Source organism: Condylostylus longicornis, unplaced genomic scaffold (assembly GCF_029603195.1).
Source record: "Condylostylus longicornis isolate FDR11 unplaced genomic scaffold, ASM2960319v2 ptg000017l, whole genome shotgun sequence".
NCBI classification, from domain to species: domain Eukaryota; kingdom Metazoa; phylum Arthropoda; class Insecta; order Diptera; family Dolichopodidae; genus Condylostylus; species Condylostylus longicornis.
In genome coordinates, this window is record NW_026577986.1 from 7,800,468 (window position 1) to 7,825,429 (window position 24,962).

General features: G+C 24.4%; 1 protein-coding gene across 1 annotated transcript in view; it reads left to right on the plus strand.

Moving 5' to 3' along the window:
* The first annotated feature begins 1,206 nt into the window (after nucleotides 1-1,206).
* The window catches only part of LOC129606104 (serine/threonine-protein kinase GA29083), a 133,762-nt gene continuing 110,006 nt past the window's right edge, over nucleotides 1,207-24,962 (plus strand). The window contains exon 1 of the mRNA XM_055516209.1: nucleotides 1,207-1,725. The gene's annotated coding sequence lies outside the window, so the exon portion shown is untranslated. The remainder of the gene's footprint in view (nucleotides 1,726-24,962) is intronic.

Here is a 24,962-nt window from a genome sequence, read left to right on the forward strand (position 1 = left end):
AATTTATTTAATAATCCAAATTTATTCGAAAGTCACCAATAGATGTCGCACACAAAATATTAAAAATCAAAATTGATATCTTAAATTTAACAATAATGACAACACTGTTTATCCACTGACATTTTAAAATGATAGTTTTCAATATTGTCAAAATTGACATTTCGAAAAATATTTTTATCTGATTGGAAAACAAAATTAAATATGAAAATGAAAAGGAAGAAGACAGAAAGAAAAAAAAATCTTCCAAAAAGAAAAGAAGAAAAAAAAACTGCACAAAATTGAGTAAACGACATTTTTATATTTGAGAATTTCTTGTGAGTCGTGTTTCGAATTTTGTTCCGAATACTTTAAAATTTTACTATTAATGCGGATAAAAAAAATTTAATTAGAAAAATTACAAAAAAAAAAAGATAAAAGTTATATTGCATTGCATGTAAAAAAAATAACTATTTTTAGTTATTAAAGTAAATTTGTCTGCAATAATATTGAAAAAATATTAAAATTACAAAAATTGAAATTTATTAAAATTAAATGTGTGTGTAAAATTAAAGAAAAATTTTAATTTTTTACCTTGCGGTTAAAGTGTTTTTTTCTTTTTTTGCTTTCTGTGTTTTAGACGCCAACAGAATTATTAATTTTTTTTTGTAACTTGGAGATTTGATTTTGAGTAAAATAATAAAGGCGAATTCCTTAAAATTGTGCAAAATTCTTTTTTATATAAAATTAAAAACTTATTTTAAAAAATAAAATAGTTGTTCTGCCGCAACTTTAATCACCATAATAAAAAATTTGCATGCATTTTTATCTGAAATATCAAAAAAAAATAGAAGAATTGCTGCTGCTGCTGCTGGTTACTTTTCTGCCTGCTGATATTTTCTTATAATTTCAATAAGATTCAAATAAGACATTGTGTTATTGATGGATTAAATATCAAAAAATTCTATGGCTGAAAGTGCTTAAAAAAAATTTAGTCAATAAAAAAAAAAACAAAAAAGGAGTGAAAAAATCAGAAAAAACAACAAAAATAAAAAAACAGGCAAAAAAGTTTATTGTCATTTTTGTACCACGTCAAAAGATTTTTTTTTTTTTCAAAAAAAAAATAAAACAGGAAAAAATTAAGTTTTAAAAATTTCAAGAAATTTACAAAATTCTCTTTTTTATTGAAAAATAATTTTCAATAAAATAAAAAAATTAAATTTAGTTTTCATTTGAATAAAAAACTCTTGAATGTCAACAATATTTTCCTGTAAGAATTTTAATTACAAAATTTTGAGGAAGAATTTATTGTACAAGGAGATTTTCGGTCTTTTAAATTAAAAAAAAAAACAAATTAGTTGCAAAATTGGGAATTGAATTAATTTCAATTTTTTTATAATTTTAGTACCACTTGCATTAAAACATCCGAAAGTAAATTTAATGTGTATGAAAATCTAATAGGATAAGAAAAATAAATAAGAACCAAACACCCCCCCGAAGCAAACAGGTACCTATGCTTACACCTATACCTGTTTAATAATAAATTTACTTGTATTAATTGCAATTATTAATAACAAAATAATAAATTCAATTTTAATTTTAATTCTATATTTTGGTGATTTAAAAAAGCAAAATCTTAAAATAAAAAAAAGTTTAAAGATTAATTAAGAAATTACGACACAAAAGAAATTTCGTGAAATCAAAATATTTTTTTTTGGCTAAGTGTGGAATTATTAATGCACTAATGAGGTAAGTGAATTTTGTCTCCATTTAATATTAATATATTTTACTTACTTACATGTAACCTCAACTATGATCATTTCTAATTAATGATAATGTTAAATGTACAGAATCTTTAAATGAGTTTCCTGTCTGGGCAGAAGTTACATTTGAGGCGATTTTTAATTTAGTATATAAACATATTATGTAAATTTTATAAGTTGTGAAATTTAAAAGTTGCAATCTTAAAGAATTCTACAAAAATTTTTCATTTTAGTTAAATTGGAAATTTGTTTGAAAATCGTGGGATTTGCAAAAAAAAATTAATAGCTCATAGCATTTTTTAGAGAATTCATGACATTTGTTAGAAAAATCAAGGCATTTGTTAGAAAAATCAAGGCAACTTGAAAGAAAATTGATGAATTTTGTAACAAAATTCTATGAATTCATTAGAAAGTTCAAGCCCGTTGCAAGAAATATAAAGAAATAATTTAAAAAATTATAAGGAAGTTGTAGTCAAAATGTTAAATTTAATCAAGATCTTAATTTACTTCAAGACATTTAGAAATTGAGTGTAGGACACCAACTTTCCTTAAAAACACAACGATATTTATTAACAAAATATTTAATTCAGAAACTGGTGAGAGAAAAAACACAAGGAAAATGTGCAAATATTGAAGTTATCAAACTAACGTAGAAAAATATAAGAAAAAACAAAAACAAGAAAGTAAACGCCAAAGCAAAAGCAATAAGGAAAAAAAAAACAATAATAACAACAACAAAAACAAAAATCCCTTCATTCGGTTTTTTATCGATTTTTCATTTTTCTTTTTTCTATTTTCATACAAATTTTTCCTTCATTTTTCTATTCGCCTTATTTATTTTCTTTTCAATATTTTTTTTTTTATAATTTGAATTTTTCATTTTATTCCTTTTTTTTTTTTTTTCATTTTTCTTTTTGGGATAAAAGTTGTCATGACAATGAAAATGGAGTTTTTATGCTTATTGTATTTTTCTTCCTACATAAAATTCTAATATTCATGTACATATTTTGTTTATGTCTATACATTGTCTACATACTTGCAGAAATACGTACGTACATGTATGTATGTATATCCTTTATTACATGAGCACAAACACACACATAATTCTATAGCTTTTACTTGATCCAAAAACAAATGAAATAGAAAATATTCAGCTTATCTCAGCCAATTATTTGATTTAAAGTGTTCTTGCCGCCTGCCCGCTTGTTAGTCAACCATAAACTAGACAAAAAAGTTAGTAGATAATAATGCAGTCAAAATAAAAAGCAATAAAATAAATGCCAAATAATATTATTTATAATAATTTTTAAATTTGTGACAATAAGTCTATATATCGTCAAAGTAAAATTAGGTAGCTTGGAGGAAATCAAGATTTAAAGTAATTTCTTTTTAAAATTGAAGAGTTTTTCTGGGTTGTTTGCAGAATTTGAATAGTTTTTTTGGGTTGATGGTAGAATTTGAAGAATTTTTTTGAGTTGTTTGTAGAATTTGAGGAGTTTTTTGGGTTGTTTGTAGAATTTGAAGAGTTTTTTTGGGTTGATGGTAGAATTTGAAGAGGTTTTTTGGGTTGATGGTAGAATTTGAAGAGTTTTTATGGGTTGATGGTAGAATTTGAAGAGTTTTTTTGGGTTGATGGTAGAATTTGAAGAGTTTTTTGGGTTGTTTGTAGAATTTGAAGAGTTTTTTGGGTTGATTGTAAAGTTTGAAGGCTTTTTTGGGTTGATTGTAGAATTTAAAAAGTTTTTTTGGGTTGTTTGTAGAATTTGAAGAATTTTTTGGGTTGATTGTAAAGTTTGAAGAGCTTGTAGAGTTGTTTCTAGAGTTTGAAATATTTTCTCAAGAATTTAATTATTTCCCTTAGTGTTATTAATTTTTTAGTTCAATCAACTTTTCTCAAATTTAATCAAGTTTGTTACCAATTTTTTAAAGATAACCAGATTTTCGAAATCATAGGATAACAGCAGTTTGGACTCAACTTCTTGGAATTGTTTAAAATCAAATATTGCAATTGGTTGATATTCTGTAGTAAATTGATTCTAGAGGTTTTGTCCAGTTGCCACCGAAATATACATCTGTGTGCAGATACTCATAACTACAATACTTATTTGATATAATAATAACCTTAGATATTTTTTTTTTTCAAATAATCAATCTAATCGAGAATGTTTAAGACGAAAAACGATTCAAAACAACAAAATACTCGTACAAACATAAAAAAAATTGTAAAAATCATAATAATCAAAATAATAAAAAAAAAATCAAGTAATGAAATCAGCAAAAAGTCAATCAGTCCAGCCAACTCAAACTTTGTTTAGTTTTTCATTTTGGATAACTTTTGCCATATTTTATCGTTTTGTATATAAGTACGTATATTCAAGGCATGCAGCCAGAAGCATTAAATGTTGATGACACTTAAGTAGACGATAGGAATTTTTGTGTTAAAATAAGAGTAGAAAGAAAATAAAAACAGGAAGAAGAGGGTGAAGAGTGAAATGAAATGAAGAATGAAAAAAAGATGAATGTGTCTTGTATTCTTTTCTTCTGTTATTCTACTTGGGTTATTTTTTTTAATATTTTGTTCAATGTTCATGTCTTCTTCTTGTTTTTAATGTTGCCGTTTTTTTATTTTTTTTATTTTAGGTTCATCAAACGATAAATTCGCTCTATTAGAAGTTTATTCTCTTATATGTACAACACACAGTACAATACAACATCGCCTCCTACACATTTTTACAATTTTTGTTCTTAAAAGATTTTGATTCAAAAATAAGAAGTGAAACTAAGAAGAAGAAGAAGAAAAGACAGCCTTACATTATGATTTTCTATAAAATTTATTCTTATTTTTTTTCCAATTTTATTATTGCTAATTTTATTTTTTAAGTATGCCAGCCAAAAAAATGAAAATCACATACTTTAGTACCTAAAAGCAAAAAAAAAACTCTAGAATAATTTTTATAAATTGCATACAAATTTAAAGGATTTTATTTCAAATATATTCATTGTATATTAAAGAATTGATAGAAAGAAATGTTGGGATTGAAATATAAAAGCAAAGGAATAAAGAAGGAGGATTGAAAGCGCGCATGAGGTTAAAGTTAAAGGAAATTTCCGATGTTTACAACCATTTCTGATGTCTGCATGCTGTGACCTTTACATTATATTTCATACAGTTCTTTCTTCTTATATAAACTCAAATAGACAAAAGAGAATATATAAAATTTTTGTTGAACGAGGTGGGCACGAAATGAAGGGTAAAAAACGTTCCTTCAAATTATAACAATTCATAAAGTCATAAGAATGAGTTCCTGCTTTGACTTTAAGGACAAAAATTTAAAAGAATTTAAAAATTTTGTTTGGAAGCAAGTGGATTTTTTTTTCTCTCCTGTTTCTGTTTTTTTTTTCGTTTTTTTGTCGAAACAGGAATATATTTTTTTTTTTATATTCTAATTCTACTAAAAATAAGTTGCAATGCTAATGAGAATTATTGTTCCAAAATTATTGTTAAATTCTTGTATTATCATAATTTTTTTTTATTCATTGCGATTAAGTTTTCTTTTTCCTCTTTATTTCTCATATATTTTTGTATAACAGAAAAAGAGCTCATGTATGGTATGGGGAGAAAAGTAAGAGACTATGATGATGATGATGATGACGGTGAAGATGATTATAATATGAAAATTTTGGCTGCAAGGGATGTGATGAATATTAAGTACAATTTAAGTGTAGGGTTTTTTTTTTGCAATTGAGACACTACATGACCTTAAAATACGAGCACATATCGCATTTATGATTGAAGTTTTAGAGATATTATACACATCTCCCGAAAAGTGAGAAATTTTTTTAAATTGGAATGTCAAAGAAGTTGAATACGATTTTTTATTGTGTGACAGAATAGTCAAATTAATTACAATAATAAAGAGAGTAAATTGTGCTATATTGAGCATAATGACATTTTTTCATACTATAAGACAAAGTATGTATGCACAAGTATTAATGTCATTTGCAATTTGGTTGTGAATGCGAGTTTTCCGATTACACTGTAAGTAATTTCATCTCTCAACAAAGTGAATATAATTCAATTCTTTTATTTTTAAAATAAATTTGCTAATATAATTGAGCTTTACAGTTACTTATAAATATTGTTCTCAAAGAGTCTCTCATGAGTCATGGCTGACTCTCATATTTGCTGGATAATTCATTCCGATTTTTGAAATACTTAATATGTGGTGGACACATGTCTAATCGTACAAATATCGCAATTCATGCAGAGTAAATGGGCTGGTAAGTGTATATAATAAATTTGCTTCTATTATGCTAGACAGTTTTACCATTCACTCTGTTTTTGAAAATTTTAAAAAATCTATTTACTTTAAAACAGGTTAATACCCATATCATCCCCAAAGCTACTATATAGGTAAAAATCTATGAAATAATTGTGTAAAAAAAGTGAAAAAGAGAAAACAAGATAAATTTTTTGGCTGACAATCTCTATGAATTAAGAGTCAAAAAAAAGAGAGAGAAAAGAATGAATATTTTATAAAAGTATGAAATTCTTATTTTGATTTTTCATCTTTTTGTTTTCTTTTTCTATTCATAAAAGTTAAAAATTTTTGTTTTCGGGCACTCTTGGTATTTTGCAATGTTTTTGAGGATTTTCAAAAGGTATTCTCTCTCCACCTTTTGTCTGTGATGTGACCAAAAGTTCTTCCTTTCTTCTTATTTTTCTGTTCTGTATTTTTTTTTGTTGTTTTTGATTTGTTACTTATGCCTTGTTTTCAATTCTTTTAGAAAAAGAAATTTTTTGGGTTTGGTTTTTTTGAGTACAGTGCTTATATGCGTAGTAATTTAAGTATGTTTGTACTCATTTGTATTCGTAAAAACGTAATCGTAAAAAAAAATATTTTGACGATATTTTCAACTTTTGTTATTCTTTACTCATATTTTTTTGTTTTTTGGAATTGCTGAAATTTTGCTTAAAGGAAAATTTTTCTAAATGTCTAGTTAAAGAAGAAAAAAATTGCAAACATTAAAGTGAAAGAGGAAAAAATCAAAACAAAAGAAAAACAAGGGCCGGAAGGGCGTTAAGAAAATTCATATAAATTTTGTTTTTTTTTGTTTTTCTTCTTTTCTTGGTTCTTCTTCTTGTTTTTCTACTTATAGGTAATTTTAATGTTTTTATTAGTTCTACTATACCATACTTATTTGTTTATTTTCTGTTTTTCATTTTCATATTTATTTTTCTCTTGGGGGGGAACAAAAGGAATAAGGTGATTGGAATAAAAGGAGAGAGAGAGGCTAGGTAAGCTAGAGTAACCGTCGTGTGCCAATATTATTATTTCTTTTTTTTATGTTTTTTAGCTTTGGGTTTATGTAGAGTTAATGTAGACGAGGGTAATAAGAGTAAAAAAAAATATTCTTATTTGATTTGTGATAACTTGTTTAAGGATAAAATTTAGATATATATATAGGAATGTAAATATGTACATATCGTATATATGCCATTGTGCAGGTTGAATGCGTTATAATAAATTTTTATACAGTACATACCGTAGATGTACATATATATTAAGTAAGTATGTATTGTATAACGAGAAGATTATTATTGTTTTTTTTTTTCATTATTAGAATTTAAAGGTAGACATTGGGTTCTAAGTTATATACAACCTTATTTTTATACTGGTTTATATACAAATATAACAATAAGAATAAATTATTTATGTTTGTAACTGTTATACATATAAAGAAATATATTGTTATATTCAAATACAAATTAGTATTAAATGAAATTGTAAGAATAATTTTATTCCATTCATAAGGTACATAAATAAGGCTATATATGAATATAGGTTTAATATTAGGATGAAATTAGAGAAATACTTTATTTACTTATTTACATTTCAGTATTATTGTTATATTAGGATTTAAGATAATAATGATAATAAATTGATGTTGGATGATATTTAATAGGTGTGTTCCTATGAAGCTTTAAGATAAAATGAAATTTGAAAAAAAACCTTTATATTTCTTTGTTATTTTTTTTATTATTTTGGTATTGTATAAGTAATCCGAAAATATTTTTTGGTTTTAAGTATTAAGCTTATTTTCGGTTTAAGTATATTCGTTGACACCTTTGTTGTATTTAGTAAGAATAATAATGTTTTCTTTTCTCTAATTTTGTGTTTTTTTGTTGAAATTTTCATTATGTAAGTATTTGTTCTGTTCTATAAGTAAATATGCACATATATGAATAAAATTAGGCATATTTATTTTAGTTAATAAAATTTTAATATTGAGATTTATTGAGTTAATTTATTAATAATTATTCTTACTTTGTATTTTAGATACTTAATTAAGAGACACTAACAAATAATAATTAAACAAAATTTTTTGGAATTTCAATCCCTTCATTTATCGCATATAAAATATGGTGCAAAGTATATTATTTACCTATAAGGTAACTGCCCCCAATATTGGCAGTGGAACTAATACTTAAATATACGAGGTTGTATTCAGCGGCAATAATTAAAATTGTTGGCGAATTAAATTTAAAAGCATTTGTTTTTTATGTCAAAATAATTCATAACAAAAACATTAGGAGTTGAAAATCAGTATGAACAAGCAATTTTCAAAAAAAAATTAGCTTTTTATAATAAATTTTAATTTTAATTTCCTAAATTTTAATATTTATTTATTAAATATCTACTTTACTTGCGAATACATAGTTTTCATTTCTCATGCTTTTTAACTGAGTAGCTAAATAAGTGATAGACCTAAAAAATCTGTGTTTAAACTAGCAAATTCTATGTTAAATTTTCATGCAATTTTAGAATTAAATCGAGTTTATAGAACTAAATAATTAAGTATAAGAATTTAGGAATCAGTAAATACAATATTTATCGTGAATTTTAACAAATAAGTGCTTTTGCAAACTAGTATACAATCTTTTTTTTGCTCATAACTAATTAGTTTTGAAAACTTAATTTTTTTTTATTTAAAAGGCATTCATATTTTGTTGGTAGAACTGCAAAAAGATGCTCTATTAAATAGATAGCACAAATTTTTCTGCTTTTATATTCATAACCTAAATTAGTAGAGAACTCATTATTGAGGGAGTAGCGAGATTATTGAGAATACATCAGAGTTTTTGTTGGCAGCGCTGCTTTGGTAGTCCTATTGCAGTGCAGTTTAAACTAATAAGATCTCACACAATCAGAATTGCAAAAGCGAATTCAACCTGCGCTTACTTAGAAATACAAGTGCTTATTTAATGTTAAATGATTCCATTTTTGATTACCCTTCAAAAACCCTTCAATTTTCATTCCCTAATATTTTTAGGTAAAATTTCTTATGAGGGTTTGAATTGTATTCAAAATCACAATTTTTAAAGTTAAAACAAAAATTAGAATATCTTCATTTCTCTTACAAAAATAATAATAAACTGAATGAGAAATTTAAAAAATGAATAAAGTTATTAAAACAACCAAAATTGAAAAAAATTTTTTAATATTTTAATACATTTGAGAAAAATTCCAATTAAAATTGAAATTAAATGAATTATAAGTGGTTTCTTACACATACTTAGTCCATAAGTATTAAAATATTCAAAATAAGAATCAAATTTAAAAAATAAATAATTAATTTAAATTCCAATAATGTCTTCAAAGTGAAAAAAAAAATGAAGAAGCAGAAGAAGAAAAAAAAAACCAATTTCTATTTCAAATATGCCTAAGAATTTAATTTTTTTTTGTTTTTGGTTTTCTTCGCCTCTTTCATTCAATTACTTATTTTAAAAAGAATTTCTTTAGCAGTTGCTCATAACTTTTTACCAACCGTATTGCATTCAATAAGAGAAGTTATGTGATAATACCAAATTTCGAAAGTCGAGTTATCGGTGGGAATGCACTTTTTAAGATATGGAAACATAAATAACCTACTTATTTTTACAGCAGTGTCGGTATGTCTTTATTTGTCTATTGGTCAGAAAGTATATCGGACTGCGTGTGAACGCGTGTATCTTAACACTTTATCGACCGGTTGTGGTTGAGGCTGCCACTCAGTATGTACCGCCTAAGTCGCCCGTTTAATTCAAGGTAACAGTAATTAAATTTTTTAATATCAAATAAATAACGACGTTGACGCTGCGAAGTTATAAAAAGAGAAACCCACTGACAAATGCCGTCGATAACCAAAAGCCGATTAATAGGTTACCGGTCAATAAGCGCTGGCAATCGAAAAGCCGATGAATAGGCTACCGTTCGATGAGCGTAAGGAATCGAAAAGCCGATAAATAGGATACCGGTCGATAAAGTGTTAAGTTCGGCTGAATCGATTTTAATAAAATTTCATATATGAGTTTATCTTGGCTATGTCACGGATTGATCAACTTTTGAGGCATACTTATCAGGCCTCGGGAACTTGCCTTTTTTCGAGTCGATTTTACATATCGCATATACTTCATGAGAAATAATCAACAAATTTTCTTCAAATTTAATATTTGAATTCTGTTTCTTACCAAAACAAAATGGCGAACTGTTCAGGAAATTCGAATGGTACAAACCGAAACTCGTACTAAGAACCAAATTTATATTTTTCTAGGTTCGTTAACTAAAGGCTTATTAGTGTCCTTAAAATTGAAGACAAGAGTTTAAAAGGCATTTTCTAAATCTTCTGTAACATTTTCACTATAAGTACAATAAACATTGCGGCCGGTTATGTGCTGATCACATAATATGAGATTTTTTTTTTATTACTTAATAATTTTTTTTTTTCAATTTAATTTCGAATACTTTTTTAGGGCCTTTATTGTTTTCCCTAATAAGAAAATTGGAAAAAAATATTTTTTTTTTCTATTACCGTTTTACACTTTTAAATTGGTTTTGATTGAAATTCCATTTTTAATACTTACTTTACTTATTTAACACAGAGTGATAGTTTGAGAGTGAATTTTTTATTTCAATTAAAAAAAAAATTTTTTGACTGCTTTAAAAAAAAAAAATAAAAATTATAAAATATAAAACCAATTCATAATTGGAAAAAAAAGAAAAAAAAATGCAAAGGAATTTTTTAAAAAAATTTTTCTCTTTGCCTTTTTTTTGAACTTTCCTTTATTGATGGAATGCGGACACACTAATTTATTTGTTAAGTAACAAAAAAAAAATATTCACTTGATTATTTTCCAATTGAAGTACTTACACTTACTTACTTAAGTGTAATAAAATAAGTAAAGTTTCAAGAATAACTTGAATGAAATAATTTCATTGTTAAGTTTGCTAAGTTTAAGATTTTTATATAAATTGATTCTGAATTGAGTAATCGAAGATAAAAATTGGTTAATAATTAAAAAAACCTTTTGAACTTTTGTTCTTTTTGTATTTTATTATTTAATTAATTGATTTAGTTTTATTATTGTTGAAAAATTATTATTGCGGATTAACAGTGATACCTTGAGTAGCTCGGCGTAATATAATCGCTATTTATTTTTTATATTTATCATTAGAGTCTTAATTAGATACTAGTTGAGGCAGTAATTTTGTCAATTTATTGATTTTTTGACAAAAATAACGGTTGAAACGTCAGGAGGGTCAAACAATAGCCGGTTAAATCCTTCTCAAAATAAGGCCCAAGAAGGATTAGTTTTTAACAATTAACTGCAATTTACACACGGAGAGCATAAAAATTACGACTTTCATTTTAAAAAGTTACCAAGTTAAGTAAAATAGAATGACACAATAAAAATAACCACAACATAATTTTTGAATTACATTAACATACGAGAGAATTTACCGTATAAACTTAGAAAAGAATTTTTAAAAGGCTTTGATTTTTGTTACAATGTGAGAGTAAATTTTCATATTTTCAGTATTATTTTCAGAATTTAATAAAGCTTTTAAATAAAATCACAATTTTTTTTTAATTTGATAAAGTTGGAACTATTTCTAAGAAATATTATTACTTAAGCCCGTCTATTTGAAGTTGGGCTGCGGAAACATTTTTATTCAAATTGCAGACATTAGACATACATATTTTAATTCTGAGTACTAACTGAATAATATTTGATAAAAACCTAAGTGGCGCTTTCTCATTCATACTAAGCAATTAAACAAATTTTAGTTACTTATAAATTAATGGATCACTGTACTTATATTTTATTCATCTATATTTGAAAAATTATTCGAAATTAATGAAAATTTATTTCAATTGTTTAAAAATTAATAATATTGTTAAATAAATTGAAAATTTAAATGAATAATTAAAATTAACAAAAGAAGATTAATTAAATATGAATGAATTAAACAAATAAGTATATAAAATTATTATTTGCTCTTAAAATCCCAATTGAACAAAATATTATGCAATAGAATTTTGTTTACTTATTAAATAATTAAAAAATATTGTGGTAGAGCTTTAATATATTTGTTGACGTGATCATTTTCTATATGAGTGTAGTATTTATACTTAATTGTTATTATCTAAGTAATTAATTACGAGTATTTATTTGCTTGCACTGTTGCAAAATATTCGTAATTTTGAATATCGAAATTTGATAAAATCGGGGAAAAATATTGATAAAACTAATGATCTGATGGAGAAGAACAGAATAATATTTATTAATACAATTGTAAAATCACTAAGCATTACATTAAAATAAATTATTTGGAGATTACTTTACTTTTATACATGAAGTATATAAATACTAATTTATATACTACTTAATTTTAATACGTTTAGAAACCTCATTTTGTAGTGAAGGTAGAAAGGTCTTTACAATTATTGTAGTAATTTTGCACGGCAATTTTTTTACAGTGTACTTATGAAATACTAAATTTCTTATTTGAGTATTCTAAATTTCTTACAATATGTAATGTTTTCTATAATATATTCTTGTGAAATTTATCGGATAAATTTAATAATCTTATTGTTAATTGATGTTAGGTGACAATCCATTGTGATTCCCTGTTGCCCCCGTTGTAGAAATCTACAATCACAAAACTTTTTAGTTAAGCTTTATGTAAACTTTTTATAAGTCTACGAGTATCTATTTTTATCTAGTGTTTATCTATTTTGATTAGTTCTAAAAACATTCTTAATTATCGCTATTTTATTGCAAAAAGTTTTCCAAATATATTAAAAATTAATATTGATAAAAATCAATTGGAATTGTTGTAGAATAGGATTCTTGTACACATAAGTACATAAGCACTGTTTCGTAGTTCTTAAGGAATTTCTCCGAAATAGATAATTACTTATAATACTTTCTTCTTTAATATGTTGATTTCTGCAATAAAATTTACTGGTTCCTGTTCCAATTTGCTGAGGTAAAGTTTCGAAATTGTGCTTTGCAGATTTATTAATGAAATTAATGCATTAGTATAAATCGCATTATAGTTCAAAATTGCTACTTCATTGATTGCTACTTTTTATACTTCATGTAATACTTATACTTATGTAACATTTTTATTTCATGTAAGAGTAAATTACTTTACAATTTTACATATATGTAGAATATTTTTACGCCTTCCTTGAGTAAATATAATTCAACTTTTTGTAATTAAAATTTTTATTGAATAAAATTTCTTTTGGGTATTATGATCACTTCCTCAAATTTATGACATCTTCCATTTCATAACCAAAAAAAAAAAATCCAATATTAAAACATAAGTATAGATGGTTACGAAAATAAAATCTTCAATATTATAAAAGCAAGAAAATAAAATGTGGTACGAGAATAAAGTTAATTGTTATTGGTATACTTATTCCGACCAAAAATATTTGCCCTAGATAAATAAAATAAGTGAGAAATATTTCAATAATTTCATTTATTTATTTATTTACTTACTCACACACATATACTCGTATATTCACATATTCTACGACCATATACTTACTTAAGTTATTAAAAATTTTATATTTAATATAAAGGGTGATATTTTTGCTGCTTCGTTTTTCAATCATGAATTCAAAATCAACTCAATTTAGTTCTTCATATTGGGAATAATTGGCGCCCGAGCAGTGCTTTCAAGTTATTGAAATATTTTAATTAATCAAATCAAGAAAGTTTATAAATATTTTTTCGGTTTGAATCTTTTTAAGCTCATACTTGAACCTGTTCGGCATCGATTAAAGCTTTGAAGAATAAATAGATATAGAACCTGTTGGTTGCTTCTATGAATGGCAGCAATTGATTTAAAGAAAAACTACATATAGAAATTTGCAATTTTCCTGTGGTTTTCTTTGAAATTAAACACAATAAACACTTAAAAAATCACCCCATACTTTATTTACTTACGTTTTATTACTTTTCATTTCCCAAATTTAAATTTTATGTTACTTAATTGTACCTTTAAAATTTTTTTTTTTTTACTTTAATAAAAAATTCAAGACCACTTGAATTTTATTGGAAATTTATAAGTTATTTTTTATTTCGAATTTCGAAACAATTAAAGTAATTAATTTCGAAAATATTTTTTATTTACTTTGTACTACTTACTAGAATATTGCAATTAAAATGGATTTACTGAAATTTTAGAATTCAATTTATTTTTATATTTACAATTTAGTTGTTTAGTTCCAAGTCCAATTTCATAAAATCAATATTTTTAATTTAATTATTAAAAATTTTAAGTACTTGATTCAATATTCAAATTTCAAAGAAAACAAAAACTGAATATTTTGGAATTTTTTTTTTTCTTGTTTTCACAGTTATAATAAGAGTATTGGGGTCAGTTTAATATTTTAAAGAAGATTATAAGTAATTCAAAAAAAAAATGTTGATTCTAATGAATATTTTAGTTAAACTGTGTGCTCAATAGTATTTTCAGTTGTGCTATGCAAGTACATATTGTGTGTTTCTTTAAAAAATATACTGTCAAATATTATTTAAAGTATTTAAGACTATACTTAAGTATTTTATCACAATTGAACCAGGTGACAGGCATAGATAAAATTATTTTGTTCTAATTATTTTATTCTTTATTTATTTAATTATTCTTGAAAATGAACTACCATAAGATAGGAAAGAAAATGTGAAATGGACTGGTGAAATGTGATACCGTTTCGTTTTCAACAATATTATGATTACATACATTCTGTAGAATTTTGAGAATTTATAATTTAATAATATTTTGTATTGAATTAGAAAACTTATGCTTCGAGAATTAGATCACAAAATGCTGATGTATTGTTCTAAAGGTGCGATTAACATATTTAACTTAGTAATTAAGTAGATATTATTTCTAAATGTATAAGTATTAAGCTAATTATATAGATATAATTATAGTAATAAAGAATTTTAATAATTCCCGGTTCATTAGAAAAATTCATTTTGAATTGTAATTTCAAGTATCCAAGGAATTTCAATATCATATTGTTAGGGAAATCATGAATATTAATCAAAACCATATTACTTATATTAAGTAAAATTTCAAATTGTTATCACATATCTTGTGTGTATTATGCAATTATTATTTTATTCTTAAATTAATTTATTCAATTAAAATAATTATTGAGTAAAAAATTGAAAATCAATTAAATACATGATTTTTATATTAAATTAAGTTAATTGCAAATTGTAATTAATCATGAAATTCCTAACTGTAAGTAATATAGTAGACAACTATGTTTAAATAAGCAAAACAATGTTTGTCAGAAAAATTATTTTTGCGTCGTTGCAAGAGTCCGAAAAAATATTTGCAGTAAAATCTTAATGCGATTGCTAAGTTAGTAGTTAATATTATAGTAAAGTATGCAATGACGAATAAGAAAATCAACTACTATAGTAGTTTATTAACTACAGTGATATGGTCCTTCTGAAGCATGTTCTTTTAAATTAATATGAGCAAATAATGCAAAATCAATATGAGTTTTCGCTCCGAACACTTTCTTTAAGTCAAAAGATGCATATTTCCAAGATTTATTTATCAAGTTCCATTGTATCTTACCGGCATTTCCACACTTAACATGTCAATTTGGTACGAATCAAGTGTTCGAATTTTCATTCGATATAAAAGTATTTTTTTTGTCGCAATTTTTATTATTTTTAGAAATTTATTTATAGAGTTTCTTACGATATTTATCATGAAACAAAAATTACATGAACATTTTCATTCTTCCACCCTGCTCATGGAGAAATTTTATTGGACATTGAAATCGGTCTATTAAGTGTTTTTTTCGTGTACTTAGTATGGCAGGTAGAGAGGTTTCCTGCAGAATTGCCATCTAAATGCGGTTCCCAAAAGAAAATTCTTCGTATTTTCTAAAGATGCCAATAATTTCATATTTATTAAATAATATATGCAATCTAATCAATGGCACTTTTGTTTTTTTATAAAAAAAATTCTTCCTGAATACCAAATTGATAAATCATCTGTGAAACTTCATACACATACTTTGTATAGAGTGCACAAGGTAAATTTATTTAATGAGCCAACATTATTCTTTACAAATTAATTTAATTTTCTTTTTCATGGAAATTTATATTTAACTGTTAAGTATATATACCTTAGTAAATTGTACATATCTAAGCACTTTTATAGAAAAATTTACGCAATGAAACATTATTTTTCAAATAAAATTTCAAGGACTTGTCATCAAGTATAAATATAGAAGAAAAAGAACATCCTACATATTTATTTGCTTTATTTTAAATGCAAATTTTTGTTCTTCCTCTTACCTTTAAACAATGCTAATGATGGTTGTGTACTTGATTAAGAATATCACAAAATCGATTTAAATGTCAATGGAAAATTCGATTTTAAATTTAAATCCGCAATTTTTTTATTTTTTTTAATTTTTTTTAATTCGGCTTCTTTAGCTTTAGGTTTTTAAATAGAATTTAGATAATTCTTTCATAAATATTTAAATAAAATAAAAAAAACCTTCTCTTTTTTTACATTTCCAATAAATGCCTTCCTTATTTGTAAATTTTCAATTAAAATCTATATACTCGTATGTGTGAGGTTATATGCATATAAGACGGCATGCAATGTCAGATACGACGGTTGTGTAAATTGATATTGAGTAAATTGGTTTTGAATTTAAAATAAATCAGTATAGCTGCCATAAGATAATCTTCTATTATATTGAATTAAGACCTAAAATAATTTTTTTAAAAATTCTTTTACTTTTGTAACTAGAAATATGCAATTTTATTCAATATGCTGTAAAATTGCATATATTTAGTCACAACAACCGTCTATCCGTCTATTTTCTAAACTTCTTTACACCTTCATTTGAAAAACTCAAAGTGTGTGAGCAAATACTTAAACCTTGCTGAGAGCATTTACTTTTTTAGAATAAAATGATATCTCTTTTTTTTCTCTTGGAAACTTGTACACAAATGTCAGCATTTTAGAATCTCGAATCGATATTTCAAATTCTTAAAGAAGTTTTAATATTTTAACAGCTTTTACAATAATAATTGGCCTCTTGTTCAGTAGTATTGTGTCGCCTTGCTTTAAAAAAATTCATTAGCAATTTAATTTAATTTCTGTACGCTTGTAGATATTTAAAATTCTTATTTCAGAATTCCTCCTCAATATATGCAATATTGTAGTGAAAGAATATATTTCGATAGGATATTATCGTTTCCATCATTTAGAACTTTAGCAATTTAAATGTAAGTTCTTGTCTTGAAATTGTTAAAAAGAAATTATGCTATTTTGCCATCGCCATGAGTTTTATCGATTGTGTATATTAAAGGAATGAACTAAATTTTATAAAAATTTTCTTACTCTCCTGCGGCTTTTATTAAAAGTTTTATATTTTATATTCCATATTAAATTTTGTTTAAATCTTCCGGGTCTTATCTTCTCTTTTTTTTTTTTTAGTTCAATTAATCGTAAAATGGCCTAGATTTTTTTTCTTCTTGTGCTTATACGAGTATATACTTATAGTATAGTTATCTTCTTATTGTTATATTGTGTATTGTTATTTTATTATCCTCTCATATTGGATTTTTGTGTTGATTCAACAAATTTTCCTTCTCAACAGCATTTTTCCCCTATACTTAATGATTCTTATATCTTGGAAAATTAAGTACTTTGTTTTAAATATTTTTGTTATATAATTTTTAAGAAAAAGCAATATGTTTTTAATAAATTGTTTAAATTATTATAGGGCAAGAAGGGGAATGGAAAACCTAAAATTTAGTTATTGTATAAATTTTCAATTTGTAGTTTTATACTTAAGTCCGTATTAAAACCCTGTATTAGACACGGGATTGCTTTTGAATGAAAAGTCTTTGTTTTTATGTTCCTGTTTTTTTATTCCAATAAGAATTTAAACGCTACACAGTTATTTTAGGAATATCTACAAGAAAATAACCAAATAACTATGTATTGGTACTTAACTTACAAATTTTTCAAATACTTATATGAAGTTGTAGCACACAAAATCTTTTTTCAATTAATAAGGCACGGTTTTAGTTGTCCACATTCTCTTAGTGCGGAAAATAAGGATATTCCCCCAACATACCCTATAATATTTTATATTCTAGATAAAATCTATATAATTCATAGATTAAATTTTTATGCTGTCCCTTTTTATTTAAAATTTTAAAATATGTTAAATACTTATATTATATAACATTATTTTAAAAAGATCCGAAAATTAGGGTAGAAATTTAAAATTTGTATAATCATAACTGCATGATGAGCTGAGATATTTTGTATTTAAAAATATTCTTTTTTAACAGCTTGTAGTTGGGGACTTATTTAATTTAGTTTCTAAATTAAATAATTAAATGTAGCAGATGATTATTTAATTATTTATTAGGGGTATTCTAAATAATTTATAAAATATTAATTATTTGTTTAATTTATTTAAATTTAATTGGAACAAAAATAATTATGAACAAAATTTTCATGAACACATACACAATTAAATTCATATTAAACCGATACGCCTTGAAATTGGGTAATTTTAGTTCAATGTGATCAAAACATTTGCAAAAGCATAACTTTTAAGTTGAATATGAGATTATTGTGCCTTAATTAAATGTAATTCTTTACTTAATGGCTCAGTACCAACAGGCGAAAACAGACAATGCTTGTGGGTAATTATGCTGCTATTTTAATGCCGATCTGTGTGCAATAAAAGTATATGTATTTCTGCGACAAAATTTCAAGCCACTAGCTCTTTGCAATCAATAAAAATTCTACAACAGACGAACGAACGGACATACCAAGCTAAATTGACTTAGAATTTGATTCTGAGAAAGAATATATGCTTTATGGGGTTGCCATATGTCTTCTTCTAGGTGTTAGATACGTCGTGATAATTGGAATTGGAATCGTATAACTGACTTCGTTTAGGACTGAAAGACTTGAAAGACTTTGCAACTGTTTAACATAATGTGGATTTTCCACCTTAATAAAGGCATTATTATTATTATATACCGAAATATTACCACAAGGTTTATTCAAAACTTATACGTAATAAAAAAAAATTCCTAATATAAATATTTATGCGTCCTTATTTGTCTTCCTCGCTTTGTTATTAATAATTTCTAAATTTGTATTTAATCGCTCATATTATAAATAATTTACTTCCGTATTACTTTAAATCGCTGCATTTATATACTTAATTAGAAATTTAGACTTTCACTGACTTTGTTTCAATTAAAAAAACAAAATTTTACTTTCTGTCGCTTTTATTTTTTTCCAATTTTTTTTTAATGAAATTCTCGGCCCCACAAGTTACACATTCTTTTGCTTATCATAAATTATACGCACGTATTTTTTTTCAAATTGCTTTTAATTCTCTCTTCTTTTTTTTTCCTTTAATAATTAAGTAAAGCCAATAAAATGAAACCAATTAGGTGCACATTTCGCACCTATACCGCTTGGAAGCAAAAAAAAACAAAAAATGCCTGCATTGCATTTGTTTCTTCACTTCCTTTCATTAAATTATTATTGATGGAATGCTATACTTATAATTTGGTCGTTTGTTTTTTTTATAATCTCATATAAGCGACTTATACACTTTTTGTTATTGTCTTCTTACTTCTTTATTTATTTATTGTAATTTAATCGCTTGAGCAATGCATAATTACTATTTTGATGGAAATGTGTGTAGTTATCGTGTTCATTAGATACTTAATCAGTCAGTGGTGATAGTATCACATTTTTATTCTGTGTACTGAGAAAAAAGTGTATGACAAAATGCTTGAAAAAATTAGCTTCAGTAATTCAATAGAAAAAATGTTGGAATAATTAAGTGAGAATGCAATTCCTTCATTATATTTTAAATAGACATTGATTTCTTAGTTACCCGCTATAAATGAAGATATCTTTTTTAATGAAAAACAAAAGGCAAAAATATTTAATTTAGAAAACTGCTTTAACTCTGGAGTTATTAAAAATTAGACCACATTTCATGAATGAGTACGATTTCAAAAATTAAAATCTAACAGGTTAAAATAAATAGAGTGATATGTAAAGGGAAGGGTTCAATATTTTTTAGGAATTGGTTTTAAAAATTGGACAATTTTTAACAGAACTGTCAAAGCTATTAAATATAAGTCCGAGCCATTCACGTAATTATGAATAGTTTAAAAAAAGTAGGTTGATTTCTCTTAAATTTTTGTTAATGAAAATCGAACACATTAAGCCTTGATTCGCCGCTTCTTGCGAAACTCAATGGTTTTGCTCTGAAAAATTTTTCTATGCGGTTTTTTCACTCCCTCTCTATATTGTGCAAACGCACAACAAATTTTTTACTCAATTGCTTCCAAATGAAACAGTTGGACAATTTAGAACGAAATCTAAAATGAAACTCAAATGAATCGAATTTTAGTGTCAACTTTTAGTATCTCTTTCTATATTATTAAAAAAAATTTTCTATAGATATTATGCATTCCAAATTTCAGTTCTGTTTTGTTATTCAAATATTCTAAATGCGTTCTATAAATGCTTCAACATTAGAATTTATTAAGTAAATTAAGAGACGGTCAAACCAAAGCATGTCACTGAATTCGTAATAAAAAAAAATTTTTTTTTCACCTAATATTGAAAATTTTTACAAAAATTTTCAACTTTATTTGAAAAAAAAATATGTTGGCGCCTTTGCATATGCATTTTTTGTGAATTCTATCTTTTTTTTTTTATAGTTTTACAATTTTAATAAATTATTCATTTGTGCAAAAAATAAAAATCCTTACTTATTCAAAAATATATTCAAACATAAAATTTATTATATCAATTTAATCTGTAGACAGTTTATATCATATTGATATTATGAATGGCGCCATTAAGTATGCAATTTTTAATTAGTCATTTTATTTTTGTAATAAAATTTATTTTTTACTTTTTTTTGTGATTTTGCAATAAATACATAGATTTATGAATTAATTTTTAATCAAAATGCTTTCATTTCATTTGTGTGGTTATTTGAAATTTCTGTCTGATTGTATTGTGAATAAAATTTTTAACAAGACCATTTTTTTTAGGTTTGTATTAGATCAAAATTATTTTGAACAAAATTGTAATATTTGCATGCAAAAATCTTTAAAAAATAATTATATGCTTTACGTACACAACAAAAAAAAATTTGCAATACATTAGAAAACTGAGTCGTGCTTTTTGCATGGATTTTACATTTAAATTAATTAAAAATTCATAAGTTTCATAAAACCTAAATAAAAAATAGGTATAATTGAAAAATCGATTAAATCAAAACATAAATGTGGCTAATATTTTTTGTGAATCTTCGGAATTTTGCAATTTTTGCTTTCTGGAATTGAGTATTCTATCAGAGTCGAAAATTTAGAGACTCTAATTTTTCAAATTGTTAACAATGTTCGAAATCAAGGTTTTGTTACATTTAAATCCGAAATTAAGATTAAAGAAATTCAAGGGGGTTCGAATTTGCAAAGCATTTAACATGACTTCGCTGCCCTGTCCTGAAAATTATTAACCCAATTATTGAAAAATTGAAGAGAAAATTGAATCAAACTTGTTCGATTCCACTGATAGCAGTAATATCTGATCCACTGATAGCAGCACATTTTCTGTATTAGCCAAACTTAGAAATTTTAATGATAATAAAAGTAATCATTTTTAAGGTTAATTACCAATTTTAAGATTAAAATTGTGATTTACTTATGTTTTATTCATTTTCTCAAAAGAATTTCAATTGTATGATACACTTTTTGTTATTGCATTGAACTAGTTCGAAGAGAATATAGTAATTGCCTAATCCCAAATTGGGGTCTGACGTATTTAATACAATTTTCTATACATTTACAGTAAAAACTTAAAAATCTAAACTCATTTTAATTGTAAATACTTTCATTTCACAAAAACTGTTTGTGAACTGAACTCTTAAGTAATATGACATTAAATTTAAGTAATTCATTGAATTACTTGTTGAATGTACTTAAAAATTTAATTAACAATATTAAAAGAAAAAAGAAAACATATAAAATCATTTAATTAACCAAAATTTAAATTAAATTCATTAGACATTTTGTCTAGTAAAATAGTGAAATATTAAAATAATTAATGTGTCAAATTAATATTTTTAATGAGGTCGTTTTTCTATTTCTATTATACGCCAACGATAATTTTTTTTTAAATACTTAAGTATTAAGTATTTACATGTCTGTATTAGTGACTATGTTTTATTCTCTTTTATTTTCATTTAAATTTTTTAATTTAAATATTTTTCTCTTTTTTGATAGAAATTTCATATTGTTGTGACCTCACGTACGAAGATCATTGACTAACTATATGTATGTGAATTTCAATTTATTATTTCTCGTTTTGTAGAATCTCTTTAAGTTTTTAATATTGTGTATAAAAGAAATTTTAATTTGTTATACTTAGGACTATTAAATTAAATTTATTTAAATAACATGCTAGATCAAAGTACCTAAATCGGTAAATGTTGAAAGGAAATTTTGTTTAAATTTTTTGAAAATAAATTTTTTTCATGTATAGTTACTCTTGTCGTTACTTAATTCATTTAATAGCCTCAGTTGGTTGATTTTGATGGCACAATTAACTAATTTTTCATTTGACATAATTTTTGGTCTGTCAACACAAATACTTCAATCAAAATAATGTTTGTATATATGGTATACATACTTACATACTAACTAGACAATTTGAATAGTCGATCTTAAATCATTGAACACACTTGATACCATAGAATAAAATGGAAAATTTTTTTCTTATATTTTAAATAAAAATGTGTGGGTGCATTTTATTTTATTTTTAATTTTTTTATTTGTTCGTTTACTTGTGAATTCTAATTTAATTAATTAGTTAATTTTTTTTGTTTTTTTTTTTTTGAAATTTGAAAAATTAGTTCAAGTTCATGGCAATTTTCATTTATACGTATATTTTTAAAAATTAACTTAAGTGATTTTATTTGAAAATTAACGACATCAAAAGTATTTAAAAGTTTAAAGAAGTTCTTTTTTTGGTTAAATAAAGTGTTTTTTTTTATTTAAGTGTCTGCACTACATTTGCAAAGCATTTAAAACATAAACTTTGCTTGTATAATACTTTATTACCGTAAGTTTCGATGAAAATAATTGTTGGCCGAAGATTGTCAGTTGAGATCAAATTATATAAAAGTTGGAATGAAAATATATATATACAAAAATGTTATGTAAATGAAGCCGAACAAGACTTGGTTGTTAAGTGGCAGACAAAATATGTTATAATATCTTTAAGTCAAAATTGTATTCATTCGAAACTTATTTAATAAAGTCTAGTAATACTGGTGACGGTTGTAATATTTAAAAGGTCTATTTAATTTCTATTATGGGTAAAAATTTTGAACCCAAATTTAAATAGTTTTGAATAATAAGGAATTATCGTTCAACTGAAAATAGCAACTCAATAAATATTTATAAAGAATATTACTGTCTCGTACTTATGCTCCATCTCCTATAAGAGATATGATATTACGGATAATTTTTTTGTCTTCATATTTTAACTAATTACAAATACAAGGTGTAGTTTTTTTATCTTTTATTATTAATTCTTATAAAAATAAGAAAATAAAAATAAGAAACGAGCCAAGACAGAAGAGTTATGTTAAAAAATTTTTCTCCTCGAACTGGTCTCGAATCAGTTACCTACCACTATCTAGATGGACGCTCTATACCAACTGACCTACAAAGTCATTATTCAATATTCTCTTACATTATTAAATATGCAATTGAAATAGGTAATATTATATTAATGCGAAAGTATTAATATATTTAACTAGAAATGAGATACTGGCATGATATTTTATTATTAAAACTAATAATTTTGAATAATGAAAATTGAGAGACTATTATTGCTTGATATTACTTACACAATTATTTGTTATCGTAACACAAAAGAGAAAAATGCAGGCAAAGTACTTATTAATAAAATTCAATATAAATAAGAATAATACTCACTTTTGAAAATTGAATTGTTACTGTCGTAAAATTTCGAAAATCAATGCAAGCAAAAAAGTTTATTTAATTTTTACCATTATATAAGTAATTACTTTTAATTATTGTCTCTTCTTCAAAATTATTGTCTCTTCTTCAAAATTAAATAGAAAAACATTTTTCTTATGATTTACTCTCTGTTTACTGTTCTTTGTCTATACTTGTATAAAATATTGCTGAATTATTTACTCTCCAATAATTTACTTATCAAATAAATTTATACAGGAATACTATGTTATATAGCAAGTACGTGAATAATTTAATTTCTATTGTTGTCTTCTTTTTTAGAATAAAATTTTTAACAATGAAATTTTTAAATTTAATCATCCATCAAGAAAGTATCCATTCTTTAATTTTCTTTATTTTTCTTTTCAATTAAACTTGTATAGTATCCTATCCATATAAATTTGAAGAAAAATGTCTACTTTCTATCTAAAAAAAAAATGTATCAATTTTTTTTTTCGTAAACAATTTATTGGATTCGACGTAAAAGAAAGGCAAAAGATTAAGAATTTTTTTTTTTATTTTCTCTCTTATACATTTTACTTACGTATTCATACAATGTACATATGGCAAGGCATTCAATGAAAAATCAAAGAATTATTAAAGATAAAAATAAACAAAAAACAAAAAAAAAGGGAAAAAAAATAATGAATACCAATTTTTTATCAGACGGACCCAACCCTTGAAAAACAAAATTAAAAAGGAAAAGAAAACCAATTCTTTTTTCTTAAGTATTTTTCACACGAACTTAGATTAAAATATAAAAATTTATAGAAAAAGGAACCCAA